Source organism: Netta rufina, assembly GCF_964035555.1.
Source record: "Netta rufina genome assembly, chromosome: 8".
In the NCBI taxonomy this organism is placed as follows: domain Eukaryota; kingdom Metazoa; phylum Chordata; class Aves; order Anseriformes; family Anatidae; genus Netta; species Netta rufina.
Genome location: NC_140131.1, coordinates 2,045,002 through 2,059,213, shown reverse-complemented (window position 1 = coordinate 2,059,213; position 14,212 = coordinate 2,045,002). Strand labels below are relative to the sequence as shown.

Genomic DNA, 14,212 nt, shown 5'->3' with positions numbered 1-14,212 from the left:
GCGGTCCCTCCTGCAGCACCTTGCCAGGAGGTGGGGATGGCCGGGGAGAGGCGGCTGCGGGCCGGCGTAACAGCGAATCCACAAAGCCACACTCTTGCACCTTCTTTGGCCCGAGCCCAAATCCTCGCTCAGCAGCAGTAAACAGGAAGCCACCGCTGAACTCCACGACACACGCACGCAACCCCGAGCGAGCTCCTCTACTTCTTCCTCCTGCAAACAGAGCTGTCAACACCTGTAGAGAGAATACCTGTGTCTGCCAAGGAGCGGGCACCTTACTGCTCACCTTACTGGTCACCAGAACTGCAGAGCCGAGCACGCTGCTGTCCCGAGAAAGGCAGCACTGAGCATTATGGAAATTGCAAGCAGGGTTGTACAACAGAAAAAAAAACATGAATTGAATATTCATTGTGGATAAAACACCAAAATACTTCTTAAATATATTAGATCACATCCCTTATGAAACAGAGAGGCAACACTGAAGACATCGCTCCAAATCAATGAAATAAAGTCCCCACCATAAAAAGCAGCGTGAAGACCTAGCAGCTTCTACCTACCTTTCCTGTAAAGAGCTCCGTACAGTAAATGTGAGTAAGCAAATATTAAAAATAGCCAGGCAGGGACTGTCTCGTTCAATCACTTGTAGCACTGACTCAGCCGGGGCTGACTCACCCCCAGCAGCTCCTGCCGTCCCTCCTTTCCCAGGGCTGCCTGAAACTTCTCTTATTTTATCCCCCGGCCAGGGTCACCGCCGACCTCGGGACCTCTGATATGGCCGGGCCACGCGTGGCCCCGCGAGCAACCCCGGTCGTTAGCGTTTCATCAGAATTTTGTAAATATTCCTCCAGCCTTCAATGATCGCTTCTGAGTAAATGACTCACGGGATTACGCTACAATAGACCAAAAGCCAAGGTGAAGAAGGACCCGAAGTTGTGAAGTTTGCGTGATTAGATCACTCCTGAAAAATTCTGCTCCGATTACCTCGCTTTACAAAGCCTCTTTTAGCCCCTTCCCTTCAGAAGGGGCAGACCCTGGGGCTAGGAGTCGGCAGGTCGTGAGCGCAGCCTGCCAGCCTTTGTTCAAACCACACCAAAAAAAAAAAAAAAAAAAAAAAAAACAGAAAAAAAAACCCTCCTAAAGCAAGCCTTAGTCTTATTTACTGTAGTTTACAGGAACCAGCAGTCACATACAGGGAATTTCCATATTGCTAAGTTCGTAACTTCGATGCTTCAGCTGCACATTTACGATCAAAACAGCAGCAGAGAACGGGGCAGCCATCCCAGAGCCTTCATAGCAGCTGTGTGATTTAATCAAGGTTAATCAAGCTATTCGCACTAATTACAATCTGCTTAATACTACACAGACACTACAGGTGGCAACGTGTGATCTGGACACCTTATACACATAGGTACTCCTCCAGAGTGGTTTACGTGGTGTGTATGATTTTTAATCAAAGCCTTTGCCAGCCTTGCTGTCACATCTGCTGATGCAAAGAACTCAATTTTTATATTCATGCCTTAAAAGAGATCATAAAGCAAATGAGCAAGGGAAGGAGCGTGAGAGGTCGCTGGCAGCAGAGCAAGACACGGTTGGCTGATGAGAACACAGCCTCCCAAGGTATGGCAGGCTTTTATTCCACCTTCACTGACAAAGCTGTGAGTTTCTGCTGAGGTTGAGCAATTTGGGGGGCAACATCATCAAGGGAAAAGAAAATGCACTTGGAAAACCACTACCTGGAGCAAATATTTGTTGTTTCCTTGCAGTTCCAGGCTGCGGGATGCTGGATTTGCACGGCTGCGTTGGCTGCCATCGGCGTGAATCATCTGTAGTAACTTTTCTACTACGTTATATTGCGTCAATCTTAAAAAGTTATCACTTTCTGTTCTTCCCTGCCAGGACAAGCCTAACGTGACCTAACACCCCCCTCAAATTTAGGGGTGCCTCAGCATCACTGGGAAGAAAGTGAAGGTGGATAAAGGTTAGGCCCAGACTGACCCAGTTGTTCACCACCAGACAGTGTTTGTTTGCTTCCAAACCTACCAAAAAACGAGCAGCGATAAAGTCTGAGCTCAAACAGTCAAGTCAGAAAAACAGGAACTGTGCTCTAGGACTGGGGTTTCGTGTTTCCCCTTTTCGACTTGATAACAGAACTGACAACACGCTTTGCATGGAGACCATGAGACGCGACGGCTTCTGAATTTAGGGTGGAGGGAGCGAGCCTGAAATCAATTTTCTGCTGTAAAGACACGGGAATAATTCTAAAAATAGAGAGAGCACAGCTCCATGCTATGTTTACTGCTTTTTGTAGTTGTTTGAATGACAAAACAAGGGTGAAGGCAGCTCAGGGGGACGGGGAACCAGAGAGGTCTCCCCGTGACCACCCCCAGCAGTAAGTTAGGAAAGGCAGGGTGGGGGAAAGAGGAGCAGAGAAAGTTTGAGGAAATTGAAAACGCCGCTCCCCTGGTTTGATACGCCGTGGTACAGCCGTACGTCTTACAATTACAGAGCCTGAATTTCAAAACTGAGGGCCAGTAAGAAAAGGAACTGCTAAAAACCAGCCGGGCATTCCCTGCTCCGCTCCGGCTCCGCCGGCGGACAGCTTGCAACCACCACGGTGCCGCCGAGTGGGGGAAAGCATTTACCCATAGCGAGAGGAACCTCCTGCACAATAACACCTAGAGAAAAGCTGCGGGGAGCAAATCTGCCCATTAAAGTGCGTGCACTCGTGTGGAGGCTAACGAGGAAAGGAGCCGGGAGGCGCACGGGGCGCGTGTGCCCCCCCCAGCACAGCCTGAGCACGCTAAGATGGCTCCCCGAGCCTCGGCTCCGAGCTTCTCACCATAAAAGTACTTCCTTCTTCTGTCCTTAGAAGTAACTCACAACCTCAATCCTAAGTGAGCACGCAGGAATTTTACCAGCAAAGCTCCTGCCGCGTTTTGTTCTCCTGTCGTACGCCTATCCCCATATTTACCTGCCTGCCATATATACGGGATACGGACTCAAACTGTCCAGACCCTACAAAGACCTGCCACGCCATGTAAGTGAGGAATTCTTCATCATTTACAGAAGTCCTGGGGAATTTTAGGCAGATGGGAAGCTTCACGCCAAACCCCTGCCCTAAATCACTGCCGGAGGGCTGCTGGCCCCTGCAAACCAACCCACAGACACGCAGAGAAGCACCACGCGCGGCTAATTGTAGGATTTTCTTAGGATGCAGCCAAGCAGGGCAGGGCGCCTATTGATTTGTAACCTCATCAACTGTTTTAAACCCTGGCAGGTTTGCTTTGGAAGGGCACAAATATTTCATTAAGCAAATATTAGCCGCGTTAAGCAGCCGTCTGCACCGAGGAGACTTCAGACAGAGCAAACTCAGAGCAGGCAAAGCTCATCTCACGTTTTTTCTTTGTTAGAGGAAAGCCAAACCTGGCTGCAGTTCCTGCAGTAACTTGGATGTGTCGCTCCTCCAGCCCTGCAGACCCGACCTCTTCTTGGGAATAGAAAATTTTATTTCCGTCATTTCTAAGGACAATTAATCACGACTGTCACAGCACCACGTAAGAGCCACCGCAGCCAATGTCACCTCCTGCTGAATGATGTCCTGGAGGCTCCTGGCACCAGGTGGAGTGTGCTGGGCACCCCAGAAATCACGTCCAAACCCAGCCCACGCAGTATCTGCATCCTTGCAGGACCCCGAAGCAGCGAGTGCTGGGGAAAAGGGGATTTCAGCGCCTCCCGCAATTTCTCCTTTCCTCTCCAAAATGCATCTTATGACAACACGTTGGAGGGAGTTCTGGGAGACTGTTTTTAGAGATGTACCTGCCAGTTTCTGCTCTGGCAGAATCATCAACCACGTGGAAGGAGGATGCTCACGCAGAGCCCGTTCCACCCCTGGTGCTGCTCCGCTCCTTTCCAACCAAAGGCTTGAGCAGAAAAGGGTTCTCAACAATGCCATCAGAAGAGAGCACAGACCTGATTTTAGGTTTTTAAATGCATGATACCCACTTATGAGATCCTCACACTGATTTTTTTTTTCCCATTTTGCAACCAAACCACCGGAGAGCTGTCAGCATCCATTAGTTTCCAACCAGCCTTTTTGTCTTTCCCCAAGTGCTCAGCGTACAGTTGATCTCTCAGCATTAATCTCTCCTAAAAACCTGAAAGCCGAGCAAAAAAAAGACAGGCAGAAAATATTCCCACGAACAACTTCACCTGAATGTCAGGAAAAGCCCCAAAGCCCTTTCCAGACAATCACCGTGAGCAGATGCAGCCCCTAACACCCGCGAGGAGCCAGAAACCTGCCTGCTCCTGCTTTGGTGCCAGCCACAGCAAGGCAGGCCAAAGTACGCTCAGACTCAAGGAGTCAGGAAAAGTGCTCCAGACTTTATTTCTCTGATGATAACAGAAGACCTGATCTAAGTGTTAAACCCATCATAAATACCAGACCGCTTTTTTTTTTCTATTTTCCCCTGCAAGAAGCTTTGACAGCTGTGGATTGTGACCAGCAGGTGCTGGAATCAGGGCAAAGGACTGTGTTTAGGCTGCTCCAAACCTCTTTTTCTGCTGGCTGGTAGCACACCCTTACCCTGCTCTCCAGAGCAGCAAGGCCTCCTCTTTTAGCTAAGAGTGATGGAAGCCTAAATGACAGTCCCAGAAGCCAAAAAATTGACCCTGTTATTAGCACAATCTATATGGGATGTTCCTGGAGCGGAGCTCTTGGTGCTTTACACAAGAATACCGAGTTACCTAGCTGCCCTTAACCAGGGTTTGACCCTGAAGTCCTGCAAAGTGATCTCTACTGACATTAGCTGCTTCTTCAGCCTCGGGTTGGCGCTCAGCAAATCCCATTTGTGGGCTCTCCACTAACGAAAAAGGATTTTAGTTGAGCGTAAAGCAGTTATTGAGGCAGAAAAAAAGAAAAACACCAAACTTTTATTAAAATCTTTGTCTTAAATAGAAGAAATCCCTTCTACCTCTAGCTGTGCCCTGGCCCTCTGAGCTCTGTTTTCCTACCTTTGACCATCGTGGGAGCCTCAGCTGCTGCGGCAGCGTAAAGAACTGGGCTGAGCTCCATGCACAGACACCACAGGGGCTGCTCGGGCAAGCAGAAAGGGAGCACCAGGGGATGGTAACGTCCAAAGCCACTGCGAGCACACGTGCAAGCTGCCCTGGCTCTGAATGAGGAACTAGCACCAGTTAAGCTGCTTTAAAAATGGGAGCTGAAATACTCAGCGCAACTTACTTCTAGACGGAGCCGTGCAGGAAAGGCGTCGCAGTCTAAAAGCCTTTGCCAGCTTCAGCAAAATTATCAGGAAGAGACAGTGGTTTGCAGCTCCGCTGTATTTTGAAGGCTGAACTCGCCACAAAGTTTGGTACAAGTGAAGGTTTTGAAGCCTGTAATTACTCAGCCGTACCGACACGCACTGATTTGTCTGCACCGCATTCAGCTCCCAACGCAAGCGGGACTCGGCAGCGTACACGTATGAAGGAATAGCAATTTATATTAATTGGTAATTAAACTTTATCAAGGAGTTAAGTATCGGAGACGTAATGGGTTGAAGAAGTTCTAAGGGACTTGCTCCTCAGAGAAAGCACGAAGATCTCAAGGCCCAGGGTGCCAGCACTGCAGGGATGGAGCTAACGCGTGACCCCGATCTCTCTCCCTTTCGAAGCAGAGCCCTGTCACAGATTTATGGGTTGGCAGGTCCTGCCCTTGTCACATCTCATTAATTCTCTGAGTGTAGAGAGCAAGAGGGTGGCTCATCTTGCCTCATTTTTCTCATAATTCAATGGCAAACCTGGAAGAATACGGCGCAATAAAATCTGGAGGCACCTTCTTCCCTGCAAGGCAAACTTTCGGTCAGTACCAACAAACAGCGAAGCAAACACGACTGGCATCTGGGTTTTCAGGCTGTGCTCGCATGCACCAAACATCCCGGATATGAAAGTTGCCTTTTTTTAAAGCAAAGCGAGCCCTCTGTTTGCCAACCTGCCTTCTTCTGCAGATGTCACTTGCCTGTGTTGCAGTCACATGTGCAGGAAGTTGAAAGAACTGTACCAACAGCAGGATTTTTTCTTTTAACTCGCCAGAAGAAAGCTGTTTGTATTTTGAAAAAATGAAGCTTTTTTTTTTTTTTTTTTTCTTTTAAGTCAGCATTCCTTAAACATCCTTTCACTTACTAAGTCTATCTTCAACAGGGAATTTAAAGCTCTTATTGCAAACACTCGTAATGCACGGTCGTGAACCGCTTCCAAAGCCGGTGCTGGCACAGAACACCACAAGCTGATTTTTTCCAGATAACGCCAGTGGAGAGACAAAGGCTGCCAGGCAGGAATGCTGGTGGGCAGTGCTCACACCAGCGACGTGCATCTATGTACAACATGCTCATCGAGCTGTGGGAGCTCGTTCTGCATCACCAAAAGGCACGGCCTCTGCCTCTCCTTGGAGCACAGGATGCCACGAACCCCAAGGAAAAAAATTATATATAAATTATATATATTAATATATCACCAATGTATTATTAATGGGGGAACAACTATTTGAAGTTTCCACTAGGAAACTGCAAAGGGGAGAGGTGCTGAGGGGTGCTCTCAGCCAGCTGGATGCACTGAAGTGCTGGCTGGGGACACCTGGGGACCACACAGCCACTGCAGAGCTCTGAATCTTGGAAAAAAAAGAAAACCACAGGAGGATTAAAGCTGAAAATCAACAGTTTGAGTTCACAGTGAGATGGGAGAGAAGGCATCCCTGTCTGCATGCTGGTGGGGAGCGACAGGTTATGTTCTGCTGGTGTAGATTGTTTAAAAGGCATCCAAAAACTGGAGAGGTCGCAGAAACGAGCAGAAAACAAGATTTCTGCAGTAAGACTCGGTCATCAGAAAATCTGCGAGGTAACTTACTGCTGGAAGCACTGCTGCAGGGGAGAAAGCTGGGGATATTAATTGGCTTGTTAGCGGAAAACTGAGAATCAAAGTAAGGGCAGAAGATGCAAATAAGGGGAAAAAAATAGTTCAATACAAATGCAACAAATCGGTAAGAGCAGAAAGCAAAAGAGGAAAGCAGAAAATGTGCCTTTTTATTTCCAGAGGAGCAGGGAACTCCTGCAGAGCAGCGTGCTCCAGCTCAGGGCTGCAAGGGGGGACAAGGGAAGCTGGCACACACAGGTCAGGCTGGGTGGTTTGCCTGGCTGGTTCCTTCTGAACTCTTAAACTCTCTAAACACACGGGCTCAGACAATTTCAAAACTCTTGGTATGTTTTGCCATGCTTTGAGGAAAAGCGAAATGCAGAAGCATTCGGAAAGTGAAAGGTTATTTCTTGTGCATCCTCAGTAAATACGAAAGAGCCTACGGGAGAACGGTGTAACGCCAACTGCAAACACCAGCCCGTAGCTGTTCTTGATCAAAAACCTCAGACGTGAGGGTGGGCACCCCTCCTCTGCACGCAGGAGACCACCAGGATACGGTGTGAGAGAGCCTTGGGTCAAAAACTGAAAGAAAAACAAAAAAAAAAAAGAAGAAAAGGAAACCATCATGCAGAGCAGCAGGGTTAAATAGCAAAGCATGAGCAGAATGCCCAGAGCAAGGTTTGAGCTAGATGGTACCTCCTGTACCTTTTTCTCAAACAACTAATGCCCTGCAGCATAATAGAGCTTTAAAAAAAAACACACACAAAAACCTGCTTTGGATGTATTGTACCCCAGCGAAACCCCGAGCAGTGCAGAGACAGGTATTTATGGATGGCAACCAACAGGAAGTTATTTAGACCGCTCAAGTGCCAAGGCTTTTAGGGCTTGTTTTGTTAAATGTACTGCTTTGTGCTGCTGGCATCACGAAACGGGTGTACGAGTTCGGTGTGCCAAGCTCATTTCCTGACGAACCGAGTCGCCACACGCACAAACCTCACCGAGAGATCCTTCACTGCCCTGCCCAGGTCAGGATCTGGTACCTTGGTCTGCTTCTTCTCCTTACCTACAGACACAAAGGCTTACCTGGGGGATTTGGGGAATATTTTGTGTATTTTAAAGCTGTTTGTGGACACGCAACGTCCTGTTACGTGCCTTAAAGCAAGCTGCTACCCAGCAGTGTTGTGTAGTCCAGACTGGAGGGCCGAGCAGCTGGCCCCGCTGATTTTCCCCAGCACTTCTGCCTCTCCAAAACCAAACCACGAAGCTGGAGTGATGGTGAACTCTTACAAACCTGAAGCAAACACCGCACCAACAGCCGTTCGCTTTGCTTTACAAGTTGTCTCCAATCTCAGCACAAACTGCAGAATTGGACCCGCAGCCTCTGGCCTAAAGGCTTATAAGAAACCAGCAGGGCGTTTCGCAGGAGGAAATGACAAATGTCTCTGCCCCTCATTTTTTATTTACAACCAAAAAACATTCAATACTTTGATCTGCAAGGAGCTGCGCTTGCCGCACCACTGGGAATTAATTCAAAGAAGGCAATTACTGGTCGACAGGAATTTTCTCTTGTTTAAAATAGAGAGAGTCAATATTACCTCAACACATGCAGAGGGAATTCAGCTTGGGGAGGAGAGTCTGGGGCAGAAAGGCACTGCAGGAATAAACAGGCTGCTTGGCCAAGGTCAGGCACAGGCCAGCGACAGCTGAGATTAAAATAAAGGGCTTCAAACCCAACCCAAGGCTTCAAAACCCATCCAACGACGCGTTACATGCTTATCCACCCTGCTCCTATCTTTGTGAGCCTTCCTGTCCCCTCCTCCAGCACACAAACAACCCAAGCCTTGACTCACGCTAAATCTCACCTGCAGAACTCGGAGGAGTTAGCGCTAACCACCAAATTCCTCCAATTTGACAGCAAACTCTCCTTTACGGAGCTGGCAGCAGCGACCTGTGCTTCTGGAAGGTGGCTGCGCTGCCATCAGAGCTGATTGAGCAGAAGCAAGAGCAGCACTCACCCACTTCCACTAACACGAGCGATTTGCCTTTTCTTTGTCAGCTCAGCTGCATTTGGTCAGGTCTGAAGCCTCCTGGGCAGTTCTGCATCAAGCACCAGCTCCACTTTGACTGTTCAGGCCTTCAGCACTGCCTCTCCTCTCTCCTCAGTTCAGGATGATGCACGCACCCTGAGCTTTTCCATTAACTTCCAATTCTCGCTTCTTTTCCTTTATTTCCTATTTTTACCTTTCACTTCCTGGAGGGGAAAAAAAAAAATCTACCAATTTTGTGTGACAGGTATGTCAAAACATTGAACAGTAACAATAATAACCATGTAAACAACAAAATTGTGTCACTATTGGTACCAAAAGGATGGTAAAGGGCTGATGCATGCAGTGAGACATACAGATAACGCTTTTCCTTGTACAAAGCTGCTCTTCCAGTTTCACCTAGCTCAAGTTTTCTATCATTTATGCAGGTATTTATATCATCAGCCCAGGAACAACAGAAAAAAATATTCTAGCCAGAAAAACTGTTTGAAGCTTTAAGCCCTTCAGCCACCCTCATGATGAAGAAGAAAATTCTCAGGACCTATTCCTTAAAAATCCACCCAGGCAGGATATTAGAGCCACTAAATCACGCTTCTTCACTTCCCTCTCCACTTTGAATCAAGAGAAATTGCAGCTGGTTTGCCCAAGGGAGCCAACGTTACCCCACCACCACCCCCAAGCAGCCCAGCAGCTTTTAAAACCTTTTTGGTCCCTCCAAAGGACTGGATGAAGGGGAAAAACAGAATACTGGATGGGGAACCCAACGCGCTGCCAAAGCCAGCGAATAAAGGAGCAGATTAATCTTCCCCTGACCTGTCACTTCACACGTTGAATCGACGCTATAGAAACCGATGGAATTAACAATTTAGCCACCAGACACCCCAAAATCCTGCTAAGACTCCACTCTTCACATTTCATCCAAGCAGCAAAAGGGAGCAGTCGGTCCTTGGCAGTTTCCCCTGCGAGCAGCAGGCCATCAGGACTCACTGAAACACGCACTGAACACTAAAAGCCATTTTCTGTCAATTTGGCAAGTGCCTGCCATTATCAATACCTGAGATCTAATTGCACCTTAAGTGCTTCAGAGACCCAGAGCAATCTGAGTGTGTTTACAGGAATAATGCCTGATCAGTCAGAAATGACAAACTGCTGTTCCTTTGTCACTTGTCCAACTTGAGTATCGACAGTTTATGACAAAATGTTTTATTCTGAATGATTTTTAGCTACTGATGGACATGAGGTAAGTCAGGAACCAAGACCAAACTCTGTTGTCTCTCTGTATCTCATTTTCTGATCACACCTTCTGCTTTATGGCTTCTGTTAATGACCCTTTTCAGATGCAAACACAAGCCAGGCTGAAGGGTTTGTTTTCATATCTAGACAGCTTAAGTCCTCAAAACAATTCAAACACCTTCCTCTTTATGTAAACACACAGGGCAGCTCTTTCCCGTGCAATTCATGCCCAACGCAGCATGCAGAGTCAAGGCTCCTCCATTCGGGTTTGTGCTGCGTTTTGAACTTCTTCCTCGTACCAAAGCAGCAGCAGCCAGGTGCCAGGAAACCCGAGGCCACCTCTGCAGGGGAAAAAACGCCCTCAACCTCCACGTCGAGGGAGGGACGTGGTAGGAAAGAGGTGAAACCTTCCTGTCCGCAACAGCACGCCTGACAGCCAGGACGCTGCCTGAGAAAACTCAAAAGACTTTTCCCCTCTGCACAAAAAAGGGAAGCTGCTCTCTGTCAATGTAGGCTTTTATCTGCAAGACCAAACTACCACAGAAAAGTTAGCCCAAATTTTACCAAATTACTCTTCTAACCAAGAACCCTAGATGCCTCCAGTCCCTCTAGACATGAGGTAGAGGAATTAAAGTAACTTTAAACCGTGGGCTCTGGCTACAAAAGATGAGTTTAAAAGGTTTGTTGACTTTACCCACTGAGTCTCCCCCGAGACTGCTCACGGATACTTCACTTTCTGCTCTGCAGCTGCTGCAGGTCTGCTTTCCAAAGCTTTTCTACCAGATATTCTCTCCAGGTTTTGCTTCTCATTTGTTTCCTAAATTCATTTAGCAGACAAGTCCATTTGGATATGCAGAAACAGCACACTCCCTATCAGTTCTGGATTTCCAGCCTCCACTTTCTTATTTTTAAAGAAGTTTGAAATTAATTCTGAAAGATTTTTGCAGCGCAGAGACTTCCAGGAGTTGACAAGCTTCGATTCATTACAGTTCCACGTTTATATTCTTGAGCAAATTGAAACCCACTCACTTTGGCTTTTTACACTTCTTTTTTTTTTTAACCTAACCTTTCCTAAAGGTCAAAAGCTCGCAGTTTTGCTCTGTGTGAGCACAGAGCATTCTCTGTTCCACGGGGCTTGGGGGCAAGCGGCACGCAGCCGCTCGGACAAGAATGATATTCAAGGAAAACCGAATCACTGTGAATATATTTACATTAAGATAAATAAATAAATAATGAAAAAACAGAAATCTGCCTGCGATTGCTCGCTTGGGACACCGTGGGTGACAGCCAGGGCCCAACGTGAGCTGCCGGGGCTCCGGCAGCGTGTCCCCAACCTGCTCCTGATTCCCAAGCACCTGTCCCACGGCCGTCCCCCAGCACAAGCCCTGAGCAAGGTGCAATTTCCTGCGTGTTTTTACAAACAAGTGCCAGGAGGAAATGCCTACGGCTCCCCTTATAAGGGCAAAACAGAACTCGCAGCTTTCTCCCGCGCCGGCGAACAGAAAACCACCTCGGAGCATCTCTTCCCAGTGGGAGCCAAACTGGGACGACTGGAGTTAAATTTCAGCGCTGGTGTGACTCGAAGTGACTGCATCCTCCCTCCCCCCAAATTTTGGAGCACCCCACGGGGCTGTTCTGCAGTCCCAACACCCCCACACAGCCCTGAGGTGCTCCCCTGCCTCCACACCAGCTCCTGTCGAGGCCGAGCCGTGCCCCCAGCCAGAGGGCTCCGCAGCAGGGCCGGCGTTCAGCCCGATTTCCTGGTTCTCCCCTATAAGCTTTCAGACACCTTTTTTCAACCCTAACCCAACGGGAGGACCTCAAAAAACAGCACATTGGGGTTTTTTTTTCCCCGCTGGGCCCGCATCCACCCGCCCAGGCCCTCGATCCGCCCCGAGGAGCGAGGCAGCGCTGCCGGCGAGCCGCACCGAGGGCCCACGGGGGATCCGCGATCGGCCGGGAACACCCCCGCGATCTCTTATTTTTCGATTTTTTTTTTGTTTAATTTTTTAGATTTTTGGATTTTTTTTTTTTTTTAAAAACTTCGACCCGCGCCCAGCACCACGCGGCCCCAGCCCGGCGCTGCTCCACCACCCGGCTCCCACCACCCCCATTTCCACCGCGGGGACGAAACCCTCCGAGCCCTGCGGGTCCTACCGGGGGCTCCTTCCCCCGGTTCCCCTCCCGGTTCCCCCCCCGGTTCCCCCTCCGGTTCCCTCCCGGCTCCCCGAGCTCCTTCCCCCGCGGGGGGGGGGTTGGGGAAACCACCGGGCCCCGAGCCCCCTCCGGCTCCACTCACCGCCTCCTCCAGCGCCTCAGGCGGCCGCTCCCCTCTCCCGCTGCCCCCGCGGGGCTGGGGGCGGCCGGGGCTGTTTCAGAGCCGAGCTGGGGGCAGCCACAACCGGGCAGGGGCAGGAGCAGGGCGGCGGTCCCGGCACGGCAGCGGGCCCGGGCCGCGGAGCATGCGCTGGGCCCGGCCCGCCCCGGGGTGGTGCCCGGCCGCGGCCGCCTCCTGCTCCTGTGTGGGGGGGGAACCGGGGGCAGCCGCCATTTGGGGTGCGGTGAGGAGCCCTGTGAGGGGCCCCCGGGGGTATAACGGGGTCTGGTGCCCGGGGAAGGTAGCCCAGTGCCCGGTTTTGTGTCCTAAAGGGCAGAAGTCGGTGCCTAAAGAAGCCCGCTGGGTGGTCTGCTCACTGCTGTCACTGCTGTCCCTCAGCCTTTGAGCAGTCGTTCAAAGCCGTGTTGTAAAATGTGGTTAGAAACGGGGTGGAAGGGATCCCGTGCCCAAAAATCACTCCTAAAGTCTCCCACAGCACCTAGGTGCAGGCAGGTGCTGCTGCCTGGCAGGCCGACGTTAAGGCTTTTAACCAGGACTTGCCTGTTTCTTCCGTAATCCTGACCAAAAAAATCCAAAGCAGAGCTTGCTTGAACGTCTTTTGCTTTTCTCTGAGCTCTACATCTTCTAGTGAAAACAATACTGGTGTGTTTTGATCCGCTTAAAAAAAAAAAAAAAAAAAAGGCCTATCTGTCGCACAACGCGGCGGTGTGAGTACCTTGGTGTTTACACCGAAATGATGAGATAAACAATTCTCCCCTCTGCACAGAAAAGAAATCGGTTTCTTCATTGTGGTTTCAAACTCTGAAACTCACAGGAAGCAGCCTGAGTGGAAGTAATATCAGTAAGAAAACAATTCACTTCAATAAAATGATTGCCCCCTTCCTGCGCATGCACACGCACTTGGCATTTTCTTCAGAGAGAAGCACCGCTCTCCAGCTGCATTGCACAGGAACTGTCCTAATAGCCAAATCGAGCATTAAAAACACACAAACCAACAAACAAACAGAAAGCGGGAAAGGTGATTGCTTTCAACACAATGCTAGTTTCATGTCATTTGCTTCGGTTTAATCAGAGCAGGCTGACAGCATTGTTTTGTCGAGGCCTTCTCATGCACCGGTGGTACATGGGTGTGCAGGTGCCTTTGCTGTTACGAAATGTTTACACGCTGGCATCTGCCTCATGCTTTGGCTATCCCGATTTTCAAAGCTTTTCTCCTTGGAAATCACCCCAAACCTTTCCATCTCCCACACCAGAGCCGTGCGGCAGGGGCTGATTGCACAACTGCACATCTAGGCATGTCCATGTGTTTGTAGTTTACAAACTAAAGATAGACGGACATTGATTTTTTTTTTCCCCTCTCCCAAGAGGAAACAAGCCAGCACTTCCCCTCCCCTCTTTTGACGGCTGTCAGGGAAGCAGCAAAGTGTAATTTGGATGCTATTTCATGGTGTTCACCTTTTTTCCCTGCCACGTGGCGTTGTTGTCTCTGGATTACCAGTGCTCTGGGTACATGGGTATGGCCCCGAGCAGAGAGCACCGGAGTCTCACCCCATTTCCACCGTGCTGGTGATCTTTGCTGATGTTGGAAGGAGAGAGATCAAACCCGGGGCTGCAGCTGGTGGCACACACAGCCTGCCATGGCTCTGGGGCCTGGCCTTTTCTTGCTTTCTTATTCTGCATTCCCCCTTGATTTGCC

The 14,212-nt window shown here is 49.5% G+C and overlaps 1 protein-coding gene across 2 annotated transcripts in view; it reads right to left on the bottom strand.

Annotated features, from left to right (window-relative positions):
• Nucleotides 1-12,613, bottom strand: part of JAK1 (Janus kinase 1) — a 54,999-nt gene extending 42,386 nt beyond the window's left edge. The window contains exons 1-2 of one of the 2 annotated variants that reach the window (XM_084290787.1): nt 12,478-12,613; nt 8,916-9,151 (exon numbers count right to left, since the gene is read on the bottom strand). The gene's annotated coding sequence lies outside the window, so the exon portion shown is untranslated. The remainder of the gene's footprint in view (nt 1-8,915; nt 9,152-12,477) is intronic. The other variant, XM_084290786.1, reaches the window with a different exon arrangement.
• Nucleotides 12,614-14,212: the final 1,599 nt, after the last annotated feature.